Source organism: Dendropsophus ebraccatus, chromosome 11 (assembly GCF_027789765.1).
Source record: "Dendropsophus ebraccatus isolate aDenEbr1 chromosome 11, aDenEbr1.pat, whole genome shotgun sequence".
NCBI classification, from domain to species: domain Eukaryota; kingdom Metazoa; phylum Chordata; class Amphibia; order Anura; family Hylidae; genus Dendropsophus; species Dendropsophus ebraccatus.
The window spans coordinates 95,075,707-95,096,006 of NC_091464.1; positions in this window are offsets into that span (position 1 = coordinate 95,075,707).

The following is a 20,300-nucleotide window of genomic DNA, read 5'->3' on the forward strand; positions in this document are numbered from 1 at the left end:
GGGGGGGGCTTATTACCGGGGGACAGTGCCTACATGGGGGGCTTATTACCGGGGGACAGTGCCTACATGGGGGGGGGGGCTTATTACCGGGGGACAGTGCCTACATGGGGGGGGGGGGCTTATTACCGGGGGACAGTGCCTACATGGGGGGGGCTTATTACTGGGGGACAGTGCCTACATGGGGGGGGGGCTTATTACCGAGGGACAGTGCCTACATGGGGGGGGGCTTATTACCGGGGGACAGTGCCTACATGGGGGGGGCTTATTACCGGGGGACAGTGCCTACATGGGGGGGCTTATTACCGGGGGACAGTGCCTACATGGGGGGGCTTATTACCTGGGGACAGTGCCTACATGGGGGGGCTTATTACCGGGGGACAGTGCCTACATGGGGGGGGGGGCTTCTATTACCGGGGGACAGTGCCTACATGGGGGGGGGCTTATTACCGAGGGACAGTGCCTACATGGGGGGGGGCTTATTACCGGGGGACAGTGCCTACATGGGGGGGGCTTATTACCGGGGGACAGTGCCTACATGGGGGGCTTATTACGGGGGACAGTGCCTACATGGGGGGGCTTATTACCGGGGGATAGTGCCTACATGGGGGGGCTTATTACGGGGGATAGTGCCTACATGGGGGGGGGCTTATTACCGGAGGACAGTGCCTACATGGGGGGGCTTATTACCGGGGGATAGTGCCTACATGGGGGGGGCTTATTACTGGGGGACAGTGCCTACATGGGGGGGCTTATTACCGGGGGACAGTGCCTACATCGGGGGGGGCTTATTACCGGGGGACAGTGCCTACATGGGGGGGCTTATTACCGGGGGATAGTGCCTACATGGGGGGGGGCTTATTACGGGGGACAGTGCCTACATGGGGGGCTTATTACTGGGGGACAGTGCCTACATGGGGGGGCTTATTACCGGGGGACAGTGCCTACATGGGGGGGGGCTTATTACCGGGGGACAGTGCCTACATGGGGGGGCTTATTACGGGGGACAGTGCCTACATGGGGGGGGGGGGGCTTATTACCGGGGGACAGTGCCTACATGGGGGGGCTTATTACCGGAGGACAGTGCCTACATGGGGGGGGGCTTATTACCGGGGGACAGTGCCTACATGGGGGGGGGGGCTTATTACCGGGGGACAGTGCCTACATGGGGGGGGGGCTTATTACCGGGGGACAGTGCCTACATGGGGGGGGGCTTATTACGGGGGACAGTGCCTACATGGGGGGGGGGGCTTATCACCGGGGACAGTGCCTACATGGGGGGGGGCTTATTACCGGGGGACAGTGCCTACATGGGGGGGGGGGGCTTATTACCGGGGGACAGTGCCTACATGGGGGGGGGGGCTTATTACCGGAGGACAGTGCCTACATGGGGGGGGGGGCTCTATTACCGGGGGACAGTGCCTACATGGGGGGGGGGCTTATTACTGGGGGACAGTGCCTACATGGGGGGCTTTATTACGAGGGACAGTGCCTACATGGGGGGCTTATTACCTGGGGACAGTGCCTACATGGGGGGCTTATTACCAGGGGACAGTGCCTACATGGGGGGGGGCTTATTACCGGGGGACAGTGCCTACATGGGGGGGGCTTATTACCGGGGGACAGTGCCTACATGGGGGGGCTTATTACCGGGGGACAGTGCCTACATGGGGGGGGCTTATTACCGGGGGACAGTGCCTACATGGGGGGGGGGGCTTATTACCGGGGGACAGTGCCTACATGGGGGGGCTTATTACCGGGGGACAGTGCCTACATGGGGGGCTTATTACCGGGGGACAGTGCCTACATGGGGGGGGGCTTATTACCGGGGGACAGTGCCTACATGGGGGGGCTTATTACTGGGGGACAGTGCCTACATGGGGGGGCTTATTACCGGGGGACAGTGCCTACATGGGGGGGCTTATTACCGGGGACAGTGCCTACATGGGGGGGGCTTATTACCGGGGGACAGTGCCTACATGGGGGGGGGCTTATTACCGGGGGACAGTGCCTACATGGGGGGGCTTATTACTGGGGACAGTGCCTACATGGGGGGCTTATTACCGGGGGACAGTGCCTACATGGGGGGGCTTATTACCGGGGGACAGTGCCTACATGGGGGGGGGTTATTACTGGGGGACAGTGCCTACATGGGGGGCTTATTACTGGGGGACAGTGCCTGCACAGCGGGAGGCTTATTACCGGGGGACAGTGCCTACATGGGGGGCTTATTACTGGGGGACAGTGCCTACATGGGGGCTTATTACCGGGGGACAGTGCCTACATGGGGGCTTATTACCGGGGGACAGTGCCTACATGGGGGGGGGCTTATACCGGGGGACAGTGCCTACATGGGGGGGCTTATTACTGGGGGACAGTGCCTACATGGGGGGGGGCTTATTACCGGGGGACAGTGCTACATGGGGGGGCTTATTACCGGGGGACAGTGCCTACATGGGGGGGGGGTAATTACCGGGGGAAAGTGCCTACATGGGGGGGGGGGCTTATTACCGGGGGGACAGTGCCTACATGGGGGGGGGCTTTATTACCGGGGGGCAGTGCCTACATGGGGGGGCTTATTACCGGGGGGACAGTGCCTACATGGGGGGCGGGCTTATTACCGGGGGACAGTGCTACCTGGGGGGGCTTATTACCGGGGGACAGTGCCTACATGGGGGGGCTTATACCTGGGGACAGTGCCTACATGGGGGGGGGGCTGGGGCTTATTACCGGGGGACAGTGCCTACATGGGGGGGGCTTATTACCGGGGGACAGTGCGCCTACATGGGGGGGGGGGCTTATACCGGGGGACAGTGCCCTACATGGGGGGGGCTATTACCGGGGGACAGTGCCTACATGGGGGGGGGGGGCTTATTACCGGGGGGACAGTGCCTACATGGGGGGGCTTATTACCGGGGGACAGTGCCTACATGAGGGGGGCTTATTACCTGGGGACAGTGCCCTACATGGGGGGGGGGTTATTACCGGGGGGACAGTGCCTACATGGGGGGGGCTTATTAACGGGGGACAGTGCCTAAATGGGGGGGGCTTATTACCGGGGGGACAGTGCCTACATGGGGGGCTTATTACCTGGGGACAGTGCCTACATGGGGGGGGGGCTTATTACCGGGGGACAGTGCCTACATGAGGGGGGCTTATTACCTGGGGACAGTGCCTACATGGGGGGGGGGGGGGGGCTTATTACCGGGGGACAGTGCCTACATGGGGGGGGGCTTATTACCGGGGGACAGTGCCTACATGAGGGGGCTTATTACCTGGGGACAGTGCCTACATGGGGGGGGGGCTTATTACCGGGGGACAGTGCCTACATGAGGGGGGCTTATTACCGGGGGACAGTGCCTACATGGGGGGCTTATTACCTGGGGACAGTGCCTACATGGGGGCTTATTACCGGGGGACAGTGCCTACATGGGGGGGCTTATTACCGGGGGACAGTGCCTACATGGGGGGCTTATTACCGGGGGACAGTGCCTACATGAGGGGGGCTTATTACCGGGGGACAGTGCCTACATGGGGGGGCTTATTACCGGGGACAGTGCTACATGAGGGGGCTTATACCTGGGGACAGTGCCTACATGGGGGCTTATTACCGGGGGACAGTGCCTACATGGGGGGGCTTATTACCGGGGGACAGTGCCTACATGGGGGGGCTTATTACCGGGGACAGTGCCTTCATGAGGGGGGCTTATTACGGGGGACAGTGCCTACATGGGGGGCTTATTACCAGGGGACAGTGCCTACATGGGGGGGGGGGGGCTTATTACGGGGGACAGTGCCTACATGGGGGGCTTATTACCGGGGGACAGTGCCTACATGGGGGCTTATTACCGTGGGACAGTGTCTACATGGGGGGCTTATTACCGGGGGACAGTGCCTACATGGGGGGCTTATTACCAGGGGACAGTGCCTACATGGGGGGCTTAATACTTTGGGACAGTGCCTACATGGGGGGCTTATTACTGGGGGACAGTGCCTACATGGGGGGGGCTTATTACCGGGGGACAGTGCCTACATGGGGGGGCTTATTACCGGGGGACAGTGCCTACATGGGGGGGGCTTATTACTGGGGGACAATGCCTACATGGGGGGGGCTTATTACTGGGGGACAGTGCCTACATGGGGGGGGGCTTATTACCGGGGGACAGTGCCTACATGGGGGGGCTTATTACCTGGGGACAGTGCCTACATGGGGGGGCTTATTACCGGGGGACAGTGCCTACATGAGGGGGGCTTATTACCGGGGGACAGTGCCTACATGGGGGGCTTATTACCTGGGGACAGTGCCTACATGGGGGCTTATTACCGGGGGACAGTGCCTACATGGGGGGCTTATTACCGGAGGACAGTGCCTACATGGGGGGGCTTATTACCGGGGGACAGTGCCTACATGGGGGGGGGCTTATTACCGGGGGACAGTGTCTACATGGGGGGCTTATTACCGGGGGACAGTGCCTACATGGGGGGCTTATTACTGGGGGACAGTGCCTACATGGGGGGGGCTTATTACTGGGGGACAGTGCCTACATGGGGGGCTTATTACTGGGGGACAGTGCCTACATGGGGGGCTTATCACCGGGGACAGTGCCTACATGGGGGGGGCTTATTACTGGGGGACAGTGCCTACATGGGGGGGGGCTTATTACCGGGGGACAGTGCCTACATGGGGGGGGATATTACCGGGGGACAGTGCCTACATGGGGGGGCTTATTACCGGGGGACAGTGCCTACATGGGGGGGGCTTATTACTGGGGGACAGTGCCTACATGGGGGGGGCTTATTACCGGGGGACAGTGCCTACATGGGGGGGCTTATTACCGGGGGACAGTGCCTACATGGGGGGCTTATTACCGGGGGACAGTTGCCTACATGGGGGGGGGCTTATTACAGGGGGACAGTGCCTACATGGGGGGGCTTATTACCGGGGGACAGTGCCTACATGGGGGCTTATTACCGGGGGACAGTGCCTACATGGGGGGGGGCTTATTACCTGGGGACAGTGCCTACATGGGGGGGGCTTATTACCGGGGGACAGTGCCTACATGGGGGGGGGCTTATTACCGGGGGACAGTGCCTACATGGGGGGGGGCTTATTACCGGGGGACAGTGCCTACATGGGGGGGCTTATTACCGTGGGACAGTGCCTACATGGGGGGGGGCTTATTACCGGGGGACAGTGCCTACATGGGGGGGGGCTTATTACCGGGGGACAGTGCCTACATGGGGGGGGGGGATTATTACCGGGGGACAGTGCCTACATGGGGGGGGGGCTTATTACCGGGGGACAGTGCCTACATAGGGGGGCTTATTACCGGAGGACAGTGCCTACATGGGGGGCTTATTACCGGGGGACAGTGCCTACATGGGGGGGGGGCTTATTACCGGGGGACAGTGCCTACATGGGGGGGCTTATTACTGGGGGACAGTGCCTACATGGGGGGGCTTATTACCGGGGGACAGTGCCTACATGGGGGGGCTTATTACCGGGGGACAGTGCCTACATGGGGGGCTTATTACCGGGGGACAGTGCCTACATGGGGGGCTTATTACCGGGGGACAGTGCCTACATGGGGGGGCTTATTACCGGGGGATAGTGCCTACATAGAGGAGCAGTGGCGTAGCTACAGTGAAGGCAGGGAAGTCGACTGCTATGGGGCCCCTGCATGAAGGGGGCCCGAGGAAGCCTGCCCTGCCTTCATGGTAGGTACCCCGCTCCCCCAGGGGTCCAGAGAGGAAGAGGGACCCCCACTGCACTGTTCAGCCCCCTCACTGTAGTGCCGGGTGAGCGGGCTGAACAGAGGAGCAGGACCTGCCAGACGGCACAGGAGAGGGATGAAGGACCTTTGGGTCACATGACCCAAAGGTCCTTAATACCTATGTGAAGAGCAGCCCGGACTACAGGAGGAGGAGAGGGGAAGCCTGGGAGCTGTAAGTGCTGTGTATGTGTGTCAGTGAGTGTATATATGTATCTGTGGGTATATGTATATGTCAGTGTGTGTATATATGTATCTGTGGGTATATGTATATGTCAGTGTGTGTATGTATCTGTGGCTATGTGTGTGCAGGGGCGTAGCTAAAGGCTGATGGGCCCTGGTGCAATATGTTAGCTTGGGGCCCCCCCCATCTCCCCCCGATCAGGCAAAGTCCTATCTAACGTTATATCCAATTACTCTAATGTGCCACCATGTTCTAATGCCCTGTCACTGCCTCCACCTCATGTACTGCACTACTGCCCCCTATCATTAATGGACTGTACTGCGTCATTGTCTAATCATTGTATTCCAATCTTTGACTCTCCAGCTGCAAAACTACAACTCTCATCATGAACTGCCAGTTGGATATGATGGGGGTTGTTGTGCTGCAACCTGAAGAGCCAAATGCTGCAAAACTCCCATAATAAACTGTCAGCAGGGCACGATGAAGTTTGAACTTCTGCAACCTGGAGAAGTCACCTGATGTCACCTGCAGTCCTATGTAACACCTCAGATAACACAGTGATATCCCTCTGAGTACAGATAATGTAGTAGTCATCTGCAGTCCTATGTAACAGCACAGATAACACAGTGATATCTCTGAGTACAGATAATGTAGTAGTCACCTGTAGTCCTATGTAACAGCAGATAAAACAGTGATATCTCTTAGTACAGATAATGTAGTAGTCACCTGCAGTCCTATGTAACGCCTCAGACAACACAGTGATATCTCTGAGTACAGATAATGTAGTAGTCACCTGCAGTCCTATGTAACAGAACAGATAACACAGTGATATCTCTGAGTACAGATAATGTAGATATAGACCCCCTGTGTAGCCCCCCATAGTATAGACCCCTGTGTAGCCCCCCCACAGTATAGACCCCCTGTGTAGCCCCCCCACAGTATAGACCCCCTGTGTAGATCCCCCACAGTACAAACCCCCTGTGTAACTCTCTCATAGTATAGACCCCCTGTGTAGCCCCCCTCCCATAGTATAGACCCCTTGTGCAGCCCCCCTCATAGTATAGACCCCTTGTGCAGCCCCCCCAGTATAGACCCCTTGTGCGGCCCACCAGTATAGACCCCCTGTGCAGCCCCCCAGTATAGACCCCTTGTGCAGCCCCCCCTCATAGTATAGACCCCCTGTGTAGCCCCCCTCCCATAGTATAGACCCCTTGTGCAGCCCCCCCAGTATAGACCCCTTGTGCAGCCCCCCAGTATAGACCCCTTGTGCAGCCCCCAACCCAGTATAGACCCCTTGTGCAGCCCCCCCCCCAGTATAGACCCCTTGTGCAGCCCCCCCCAGTATAGACCCCTTGTGCAGCCCCCCCAGTATAGATCCCTTGTGCAGCCCCCCCCCAGTATAGACCCCTTGTGCAGCCCCCCCCCCTGTATAGACTCCTTGTGCAGCCCCCCCAGTATAGACCCCTTGTGCAGTTCCCCCCAGTATAGACCCCTTGTGCAGCCCCCCCCCAGTATAGACCCCTTGTGCAGCCCCCCCAGTATAGACCCCTTGTGCAGCCCCCCCTCATAGTATAGACCCCTTGTGCAGCCCCCCCAGTATAGACCCCTTGTGCAGCCCCCAGTATAGACCCCTTGTGCAGCCCCCCCAGTATAGATACCTTGTGCAGCCCCCCCCCCCAGTATAGACCCCTTGTGCAGCCCTCCCCCCCCAGTATAGACCCCTTGTGCAGCCCCCCCCCTGTATAGACTCCTTGTGCAGCCCCCCCCAGTATAGACCCCTTGTGCAGTTCCCCCCCAGTATAGACCCCTTGTGCAGCCCCCCCCCCAGTATAGACCCCTTGTGCAGCCCCCCAGTATAGACCCCTTGTGCAGCCCCCCCCCAGTATAGACCCCTTGTGCAGCCCCCCCCCAGTATAGACCCCTTGTGCAGCCCCCCCCCCCCAGTATAGACCCCTTGTGCAGCCCCCCCCCCCCAGTATAGACCCCTTGTGCAGCCCCCCCCAGTATAGACCCCTTGTGCAGCCCCCCCCAGTATAGACCCCTTGTGCAGCCCCCCCCAGTATAGACCCCTTGTGCAGCCCCCCCCCCCAGTATAGACCCCTTGTGCAGCCCCCCCCCCCCAGTATAGACCCCTTGTGCAGCCCCCCCCCAGTATAGACCCCTTGTGCAGCCCCCACATCGCAACATTTATGTAAAAAATGGAAAAAATAAATAAATAAATAAAATAAACTCACCTCACCTGGATCCTTGATCTCCCTCAGGCCTGGCAGCTTCTCTTCAGTTCAGTGAGCTTCCGGGATGCCGGCCCTGGCCGGAAGCTCACAGATGCAGGACCGCGGCGCCCGGATTTCTCCTCTCTACTGCACGGCGGCTCACATGTGACGTGATAATGTCACATGTCAACTGCCGAGGAGGAGGAGAAGTCCCGGCGCCGCGGTCCTGCATCAGTGAGCTTCCGGCCAGGGCCGGCAACCCGGAAGCTCACTGAACTGAAAGAGGTCCGGCGGCCCGGATTGGGGGAGCACAGGAGGAAGTGGCAAGGGGGGCCGTGCGGGCCCCCCTAGCGTAGGGCCCGGTCGCCATGGCGACCCCTGCGACCCCTATAGCTACGCCACTGTGTGTGTGTATGTCAGTAGTGTCTGTAACACTGGTGTATATGTGTGAGTTTGTGTATGTCAGCAACGTCTGTAGCACTGGTGTATATGTGTGTGTGTTTGTGTATGTCAGTAGCGTCTCAAGTGATTGACAGGTTTGCTCCCAAAGATGTTCTGCAGCAGCTTCTATTAATGCTGGGCTCTAATAAAAGAACCCACCACTAATATCTGCTGCATTTTCTTTTATTTCTGGTTGAGTATTTCCTATTACACTGAGATGATTTCCCTGTATACAGTCTATTCATGGTGTATACATCTGTACTAGTGTAATCACATTACAGCGTATATATGTGTGTATGTCAGTGGCGTATCTGTATATATGTTAATGGTGCCTCTGTGTGTGTATATGTGCATCAATGTCTGTGTTTGGCGGGGGGGGGGGGGGGCCTACAGGATTTATGGGGCCCCATACAGTTTTTTGCTATGGGGCCCCATGAATCCTAGCTACGCCCCTATGGAGGGGGGCTTATTACCGGGGGACAGTGCCTAAATGGGGGGGCTTATTACCGGAGGACAGTGCCTACATGGGGGGGGCTTATTACCGGGGGACAGTGCCTACATGGGGGGGCTTATTACCGGGGGACAGTGCCTACATGGGGGGGGGGCTTATTACCGGGGGACAGTGCCTACATGGGGGGGGGCTTATTACCGGGGGACAGTGCCTACAGGGGGGGGCTTATTACCTGGGGACAGTGCCTACATGGGGGGGCTTATTACCGGGGGACAGTGCCTACATGGGGGGGGCTTATTACCGGGGGACAGTGCCTACATGGGGGGGCTTATTACCGTGGGAACAGTGTCTACATGGGGGGGGGCTTATTACCGGGGGACAGTGCCTACATGGGGGGGGCTTATTACCGGAGGACAGTGCCTACATGGGGGGGGGCTTATTACCGGGGGACAGTGCCTACATGGGGGGGGCTTATTACCGGGGGACAGTGCCTACATGGGGGGGGGCTTATCACCGGGGGACAGTGCCTACATGGGGGGGGGGGGCTTATTACCTGGGGACAGTGCCTACATGGGGGGGGGCTTATTACCGAGGGACAGTGCCTACATGGGGGGGCTTATTACTGGGGGACAGTGCCTACATGGGGGGGGGGCTTATTACTGGGGGACAGTGCCTACATGGGGGGCTTATTACTGAGGGACAGTGCCTACATGGGGGGGGCTTATTACCGAGGGACAGTGCCTACATGGGGGGTCTTATTACCGAGGGACAGTGCCTACATGGGGGGTCTTATTACCGGGAACAGTGCCTACATGGGGGGGCTTATTACCTGGGGACAGTGCCTACATGGGGGGGCTTATTACCGGGGGACAGTGCCTACATGGGGGGGGCTTATTACCTGGGGACAGTGCCTACATGGGGGGGGGGGCTTATTACCGGGGGACAGTGCCTACATGGGGGGGGGGCTTATTACCGGGGGACAGTGCCTACATGGGGGGGGCTTATTACCTGGGGACAGTGCCTACATGGGGGGCTTATCACCGGGGGACAGTGCCTACATGGGGGGCTTAATACGGGGGACAGTCAGCTGCACCCAGCAAAGTCTTAGAGACTTTGGGGAGACCTCCCTAAATACAGGGGATCAGTGTCTGCCAGGGGGGGCACACTGCTGTAAGGCAACAGGGATATGCTTCCTAAATACAAACCCCAAAACTAGAATCTACAGGACTACAGCACCCAGACAAGAAATACAGACACCAGATCGGATACCCTAAACTAGTACAGACATGAGATCAGACAACTAATACAGACCCCTGAAGCAGTCCCCTTAACTAATAGAGACCTTAGACCATACCCCTAAACTTATACAGATCCCAGACCAGACCCCTAAACTTATACAGACCCCAGACCAGACCCCTAAACTAACACAGATCCCAGACCAGACCCCTAAGCTAATACAGACCGCAGACCAGACCCCTAAAATGATACAGACCCCAGACCAAACTTCTAAACTAATACAGAGCCCAGACCAGACCCCTAATCTAATACAGACCCCAGACCAGACCCCTAAGCTAATACAGACCCCAGACCAGACCCCTAAACTAATACAGACCCCAGACCAGACCCCTAAACTAATACAGACCCCAGACCAGACCCCTATACTAATACAGACCCCAGACCAGACCCCTAAACTAATACAGACCCCAGACCAGACCCCTAAACTAATACAGACCCCAGACCAGACCCCTAAACTAATACAGACCTCAGACCAGACCCCAAATCTAATACAGACCTAATACAGTCTAGGGGGAGCTGGGGACCTTGGGATTAGTCTAGGGCAGTGCTTCTCAAACTTTTTCTACTGGAGCCTCACCCAAGAGACCAAGGTAATGCCTGGGCCTCACCAGACTGACCAAGAGGGCGCCTGGGCCTCACTATCTGTCCATTTAAAAGCTGGAAATAATGCGAGGGTTACATTTCACCCATCTCCCAAGCTCTATATACTAATAAAGCAAGTACAAAATAAATTATTAATGTGGCTAAAATGGAGATTTTTGCAAACAGCAAAAGGACTGTGCAGATCATAGTTAGTTTTGTGATAGCTGGCTGCCCAGCTGGGCCTCACCAACAACTAGGGGGCGCCTCACAGTTTGAGAAGCACTGGTCTAGGGGGAGCTGGGGACGTTGGGATTTCTCCCATGTTACGCACTATATGGTATGAGATGCTTGTGACCTTCTTGCTCATGTTCTTACTGTATCTGGAATATGGAGCGGCATCCATTTCCTCCTTCTTTCTTTCCATCTTTGTTGTATTTTGTTTTTTTCTGTTAGATTATTGGTTTCTTCCAGCAGTGCATCCCGAGATCCGTATTATATACCATTCTTCTATCGAGAACATTCGGATCTGGCTTCTCGGCATTTTACTTGTTCCTTACCTATGACAGATGAGACCATGGACGGCTGCTCCCGGCTTTCTATCGTTGTTCTATCGTTGCTGGCTCCAGCTGTATTATATCAGCTATATTATATCGGCGCAAGTATTAGAAACTGCAAGAGTGACACCTACTGGAGGATAGCAGCAACTGCAAAAATGTGTGCAGGGTAAAACTCATTGGAATTATTTATCTTTTCTAATAAATCATGTTTTGCTTCTAAGTGCCTAACAGTGAGTACAATGTCTGCTGACTGGTGGTGACTGAGAGGTCACATGACATCATTGCTCATAGTGACCTATAATATTTAGGGACCACGGAACTATTATCGGCCGTATTCGTGCGATATCAGCCGTTACGGAATAGAATAGAAGGAATGGAATAGAAGGCAACGATCAGCCGACATCGTTCATGTCGGCTAATTGTTGCAGTCGTTTGTTTTTCAACATGTTGAAAAACAAACGACTGATACAGCAATGATCTTCTGCCGTCGCTCCGTGGAATAGGACCGCTGCCCAGACAATCTAGCGATCACCCGGGTAGCCCCCCCGCAGCTCACCCCGGCCCTCCCCGGACTCACCCGCTCGGTGCTGCCGCGTGGAATAGCGGCGGCGGCAAGCAGGGGATGAGGAGCAAATGAGCGCTGAGAGCGCTCGTTTGCTCCTCAAGTCGGCCCGTGGAATAGGGGCTTAAGGGTCTTATTTCACGGGCCGATTGGGGCCCAATAACTGTAAACGAGCGGCGGTCTGCTAGTTTACTGGGCCTATTACACAGCCCGATAATCGTTTAACAAGGGCTGCATGGACATCGTTACCGAAGTCCTTGCAGCTCCTGCTTAAACTGCATACATTACCTATCCATGGTCCAGGGCTTCTCTTGCGGTCCTCTTCTCCCCTGGTCCCGCACGCTGCAGCTTCACAGCGTCCTGTCCCGGCCAGTGATTGGCTGAGCAGCCTGTCAGCTAAGACAGGCCGATCTGAAGCTGCAGCGCACGGGACCCGGGAGAAGCAGCGCGCAGGAGGAGCCCTGGACCATGGATAGGTAATGTATGCACTTTGCATATAGTCAGCTGCCACCCGCGCACCGCTATTACATGTAGTGATGCGCGGTCAGCGCCTGACAATTATAGGTCCAAAACTATACCAACGATCAGCCAATGAGAACGATTATTGGCTGATCGTTGTGTTTATTACACAGAACGACAATCTGATAGGGCCGATTTGTCCGATTATCATTCCATGTAATAGGGCCCTATTATATGCACTATTATATAGACACTATACCGTGCACTATTACATAGACACTATACCGTGCACTATTATATAGACACTATACCGTGCACTATTATATAGACACTATACCGTGCACTATTATATAGACACTATACCGTGCACTATTATATAGACACTATACCATGCACTATTATATAGACACTATACCGTGCACTATTATATAGACACTATACCGTGCACTATTATATAGACACTATACCATGCACTATTATATAGACACTATACCATGCACTATTATATAGACACTATACCGTGCACTATTATATAGACACTATTCCGTGCACTATTATATAGACACTATGGCATTATACTATTATATAGACACTATACTGTGCACTATTATATAGACACTATACCGTGCACTATTATATAGACACTATACCATGCACTATTATATAGACACTATACTGTGCACTATTATATAGACACTATACTGTGCACTATTATATAGACACTATACCCTGCACTATTATATAGACACTATACCATGCACTATTATATAGACACTATACCATGCACTATTATATAGACACTATACTGTGCACTATTATAAAGACACTATACTGTGCACTATTATATAGACACTATACCGTGCACTATTATATAGACACTATACCGTGCACTATTATAAAGACACTATACCGTGCACTATTATATAGACACTATACCGTGCACTATTATATAGACACTATACCCTGCACTATTATATAGACACTATACCGTGCACTATTATATAGACACTATACCACGCACTATTATAAAGACACTATACTGTGCACTATTATATAGACACTATATCGTGCACTATTATATAGACACTATACCATGCACTATTATATAGACACTATACCGTGCACTATTATATAGACACTATACCGTGCACTATTATATAGACACTATACCGTGCACTATTATATAGACACTATACCGTGCACTATTATATAGACACTATACCGTGCACTATTATATAGACACTATACCGTGCACTATTATATAGACACTATACCGTGCACTATTATATAGACACTATACCATGCACTATTATATAGACACTATACCGTGCACTATTATATAGACACTATACCGTGCACTATTATATAGACACTATACTGTGCACTATTATATAGACACTATACCGTGCACTATTATATAGACACTATACCGTGCACTATTATATAGACACTATACCGTGCACTATTATATAGACACTATACCGTGCACTATTATACAGACACTATACCGTGCACTATTATACAGACACTATACCGTGCACTATTATATAGACACTATACCGTGCACAATTATATAGACACTATACCCTGCACTATTATATAGACACTATACCCTGCACTATTATGTTGGCACTATGGCGCACTATTATATAGACACTATACCGTGCACTATTATATAGACACTATACCGTGCAGTATTATATAGACACTATACCGTGCAGTATTATATAGACACTATACCATGCACTATTATATAGACACTATACTGTGCACTATTATATAGACACTATACCATGCACTATTATATAGACACTATACTGTGCACTATTATATAGATGCTATACCGTGCACTATTATATAGACACTATACTGTGCTCTATCATATAGATGCTATAACGTGCACTATTATATAGACACTATACCGTGCACTATTATATAGACACTATACCGTGCACTATTATATAGACACTATACCGTGCACTATTATATAGACACTATACCGTGCACTATTATATAGACACCATACCGTGCACTATTATATAGACACTATACCGTGCACTATTATATAGATGCTATACCGTGCACTATTATATAGACACTATACCGTGCACTATTATATAGATGCTATACCGTGCACTATTATATAGACACTATACCGTGCACTATTATATAGACACTATACCGTGCACAATTATATAGACACTATACCGTGCACTATTATATAAACACTATACCCTGCACTATTATATAGACACTATACCCTGCACTATTATATAGACACTATACCCTGCACTATTATATAGACACTATACCCTGCACTATTATGTTGGCACTATGGCGCACTATTATATAGACACTATACCGTGCACTATTATATAGACACTATACCGTGCACTATTATATAGACACTATACCGTGCACTATTATATAGACACTATACCATGCACTATTATATAGACACTATACCATGCACTATTATATAGACACTATACCGTGCACTATTATATAGACACCATACCATGCACTATTATATAGACACTATACTGTGCACTATTATATAGACACTATACCGTGCACTATTATATAGACACTATACCCTGCACTATTATGTTGGCACTATGACGCACTATTATATAGACACTATACCGTGCACTATTATATAGATACTATACCATGCACAATTATATAGACACTATACCGTGCACTATTATATAAACACTATACCCTGCACTATTATATAGACACTATACCCTGCACTATTATATAGACACTATACCCTGCACTATTATATAGACACTATACCATGCACTATTATATAGACACTATACCATGCACTATTATATAGACACTATACTGTGCACTATTATAAAGACACTATACTGTGCACTATTATATAGACACTATACCGTGCACTATTATATAGACACTATACCGTGCACTATTATATAGACACTATACCGTGCACTATTATATAGACACTATACTGTGCACTATTATATAGATGCTATACCGTGCACTATTATATAGACACTATACCATGCACTATTATATAGACACTATACCGTGCACTATTATATAGACACTATACCACGCACTATTATATAGACACTATACCGTGCACTATTATATAGACACTATACTATGCACTATTATATAGACACTATACCGTGCACTATTATATAGACACTATACCATGCACTATTATGTTGGCACTATGACGCACTATTATATAGACACTATACTGTGCACTATTATATAGACACTATACTGTGCACTATTATATAGACACTATACCGTGCACTATTATATAGACACTATACCGTGCACTATTATATAGACACTATACCACGCACTAATATAAAGACACTATACCGTGCACTATTATAAAGACACTATACCGTGCACTATTATATAGACACTATACCGTGCACTATTATATAGACACTATACCCTGCACTATTATATAGACACTATACCGTGCACTATTATATAGACACTATACCGTGCACTATTATATAGACACTATACCGTGCACTATTATATAGACACTATACTGTGCACTATTATATAGACACTATACCGTGCACTATTATATAGACACTATACCGTGCACTATTATATAGACACTATACCGTGCACTATTATATAGACACTATACCGTGCACTATTATACAGACACTATACCGTGCACTATTATACAGACACTATACCGTGCACTATTATATAGACACTATACCGTGCACAATTATATAGACACTATACCCTGCACTATTATATAGACACTATACCCTGCACTATTATGTTGGCACTATGGCGCACTATTATATAGACACTATACCGTGCACTATTATATAGACACTATACCGTGCAGTATTATATAGACACTTATACCGTGCAGTATTATATAGACACTATACCATGCACTATTATATAGACACTATACTGTGCACTATATATAGACACTATACCATGCACTATTATATAGACACTATACTGTGCACTATTATATAGATGCTATACCGTGCACTCATTATATAGACACTATACTGTGCTCTATCATATAGATGGCTATAACGTGCACTATTATATAGACACTATACCGTGCACTATTATATAGACACTATACCGTGCACTATTATATAGACACTATACCGTGCACTATTATATAGACACTATACCGTGCACTATTATATAGACACCATACCGTGCACTATTATATAGGACACTATACCGTGCACTATTATATAGATGCTATTACCGTGCACTATTATATAGACACTATACCGTGCACTATTATATAGACCACTATACCGTGCACAATTATATAGGACACTATACCGGCTGCACTATTATATAAACACTATACCCTGCACTATTATATAGGACACTATACCCTGCACTATTATATAGACACTATAACGTGCACTATTATATAGACACTATACCCTGCACTATTATGTTGGCACTATGGCGCACTATTATATAGACACTATACCGTGCACTATTATATAGACACTATACCGTGCACTATTATATAGACACTATACCGTGCACTATTATATAGACACTATACCATGCACTATTATATAGACACTATACCATGCACTATTATATAGACACTATACCGTGCACTATTATATAGACACCATACCATGCACTATTATATAGACACTATACTGTGCACTATTATATAGACACTATACCGTGCACTATTATATAGACACTATACCCTGCACTATTATGTTGGCACTATGACGCACTATTATATAGACACTATACCGTGCACTATTATATAGATACTATACCAAGCACTATTATATAGACACTATACCGTGCACTATTATATAGACACTATACCATGCACTATTATATAGACACTATACTGTGCACTATTATATAGACACTATACCATGCACTATTATATAGACACTATACTGTGCACTATTATATAGACACTATACTGTGCACTATTATATAGACACTATACCATGCACTATTATATAGACACTATACTGTGCACTATTATATAGATGCTATAACGTGCACTATTATATAGACACTATGGCATTATACTATTATATAGACACTATACCCTGCACTATTATGTTGGCACTATGGCGCACTATTATATAGACACTATACCGTGCACTATTATATAGACACTATACCGTGCACTATTATATAGACACTATACCGTGCACTATTATATAGACACTATACCATGCACTATTATATAGACACTATACCATGCACTATTATATAGACACTATACCGTGCACTATTATATAGACACTATACTGTGCACTATTATATAGACACTATACCGTGCACTATTATATAGACACTATACCCTGCACTATTATATAGACACTATACCGTGCACTATTATATAGACACTATACCATGCACTATTATATAGACACTATACCGTGCACTATTATTAACATGTTGAAAAACAAACGACTGATACAGCAATGATCTTCTGCCGTCGCTCCGTGGAATAGGACCGCTGCTGTATGCTATGGGCTGCCCAGACAATCTAGCGATCACCCGGGTAGCCCCCCCGCAGCTCACCCCGGCCCTCCCTGGACTCACCCGCTCGGTGCTGCCGCGTGGAATAGCGGCGGCGGCAAGCAGGGGATAAGGAGCAAATGAGCGCTGAGAGCGCTCGTTTGCTCCTCAAGTCGGCCCGTGGAATAGGGGCTTAAGGGTCTTATTTCACGGGCCGATTGGGGCCCAATAACTGTAAACGAGCGGCGATCTGCTAGATCGGCGCTAGTTTACTGGGCCTATTACACAGCCCGATAATCGTTTAACAAGGGCTGCATGGACATCGTTACCGAAGTCCTTGCAGCTCCTGCTTAAACTGCATACATTACCTATCCATGGTCCAGGGCTTCTCTTGCGGTCCTCTTCTCCCCTGGTCCCGCACGCTGCAGCTTCACAGCGTCCTGTCCCGGCCAGTGATTGGCTGAGCAGCCTGTCAGCTAAGACAGGCCGATCTGAAGCTGCAGCGCACGGGACCCGGGAGAAGCAGCGCGCAGGAGGAGCCCTGGACCATGGATAGGTAATGTATGCACTTTGCATATAGTCAGCTGCCACCCGCGCACCGCTATTACATGTAGTGATGCGCGGTCAGCGCCTGACAATTATAGGTCCAAAACTATATCAACGATCAGCCAATGAGAACGATTATTAGCTGATCGTTGTGTTTATTACACAGAACGACAATCGGATAGGGCCGATTTGTCCGATTATCATTCCATGTAATAGGGCCCTATTATATGCACTATTATATAGACACTATACCGTGCACTATTATATAGACACTATACTGTGCACTATTATATAGACACTATACCATGCACTATTATATAGACACTATACCGTGCACTATTATATAGACACTATACCATGCACTATTATATAGACACTATACCGTGCACTATTATATAGACACTATTCCGTGCACTATTATATAGACACTATGGCATTATACTATTATATAGACACTATACTGTGCACTATTATATAGACACTATACCGTGCACTATTATATAGACACTATACCGTGCACTATTATATAGACACTATACTGTGCACTATTATATAGACACTATACCGTGCACTATTATATAGACACTATACCCTGCACTATTATATAGACACTATACCATGCACTATTATATAGACACTATACCATGCACTATTATATAGACACTATACCATGCACTATTATATAGACACTATACTGTGCACTATTATAAAGACACTATACTGTGCACTATTATATAGACACTATACCGTGCACTATTATATAGACACTATACCGTGCACTATTATATAGACACTATACCGTGCACTATTATATAGACACTATACCGTGCACTATTATATAGACACTATACCGTGCACTATTATGTTGGCACTATGACGCACTATTATATAGACACTATACCACGCACTATTATATAGACACTATACCACGCACTATTATATAGACACTATACCGTGCACTATTATATAGACACTATACCGTGCACTATTATATAGACACTATACCACGCACTAATATAAAGACACTATACCGTGCACTATTATATAGACACTATACCATGCACTATTATGTAGACACTATACCGTGCACTATTATATAGACACTATACCATGCACTATTATATAGACACTATACCGTGCACTATTATATAGACACTATACCGTGCACTATTATATAGACACTATACCCTGCACTATTATATAGACACTATACCGTGCACTATTATATAGACACTATACCGTGCACTATTATATAGACACTATACCATGCACTATTATATAGACACTATACCGTGCACTATTATATAGACACTATACCGTGCACTATTATACAGACACTATACCGTGCACTATTATATAGACACTATACCGTGCACTATTATGTTGGCACTATGGCGCACTATTATATAGACACTATACCATGCACTATTATATAGACACTATACCGTGCAGTATTATATAGACACTATACCGTGCAGTATTATATAGACACTATACCATGCACTATTATATAGACACTATACCATGCACTATTATATAGACACTATACCGTGCACTATTATATAGATGCTATACCGTGCACTATTATATGGACACCATACCATGCACTATTATATAGATACTATGCCGTGCACTATTATATAGACACTATACCATGCACTATTATATAGACACTATACTGTGCACTATTATATAGACACTATACCATGCACTATTATATAGACACTATA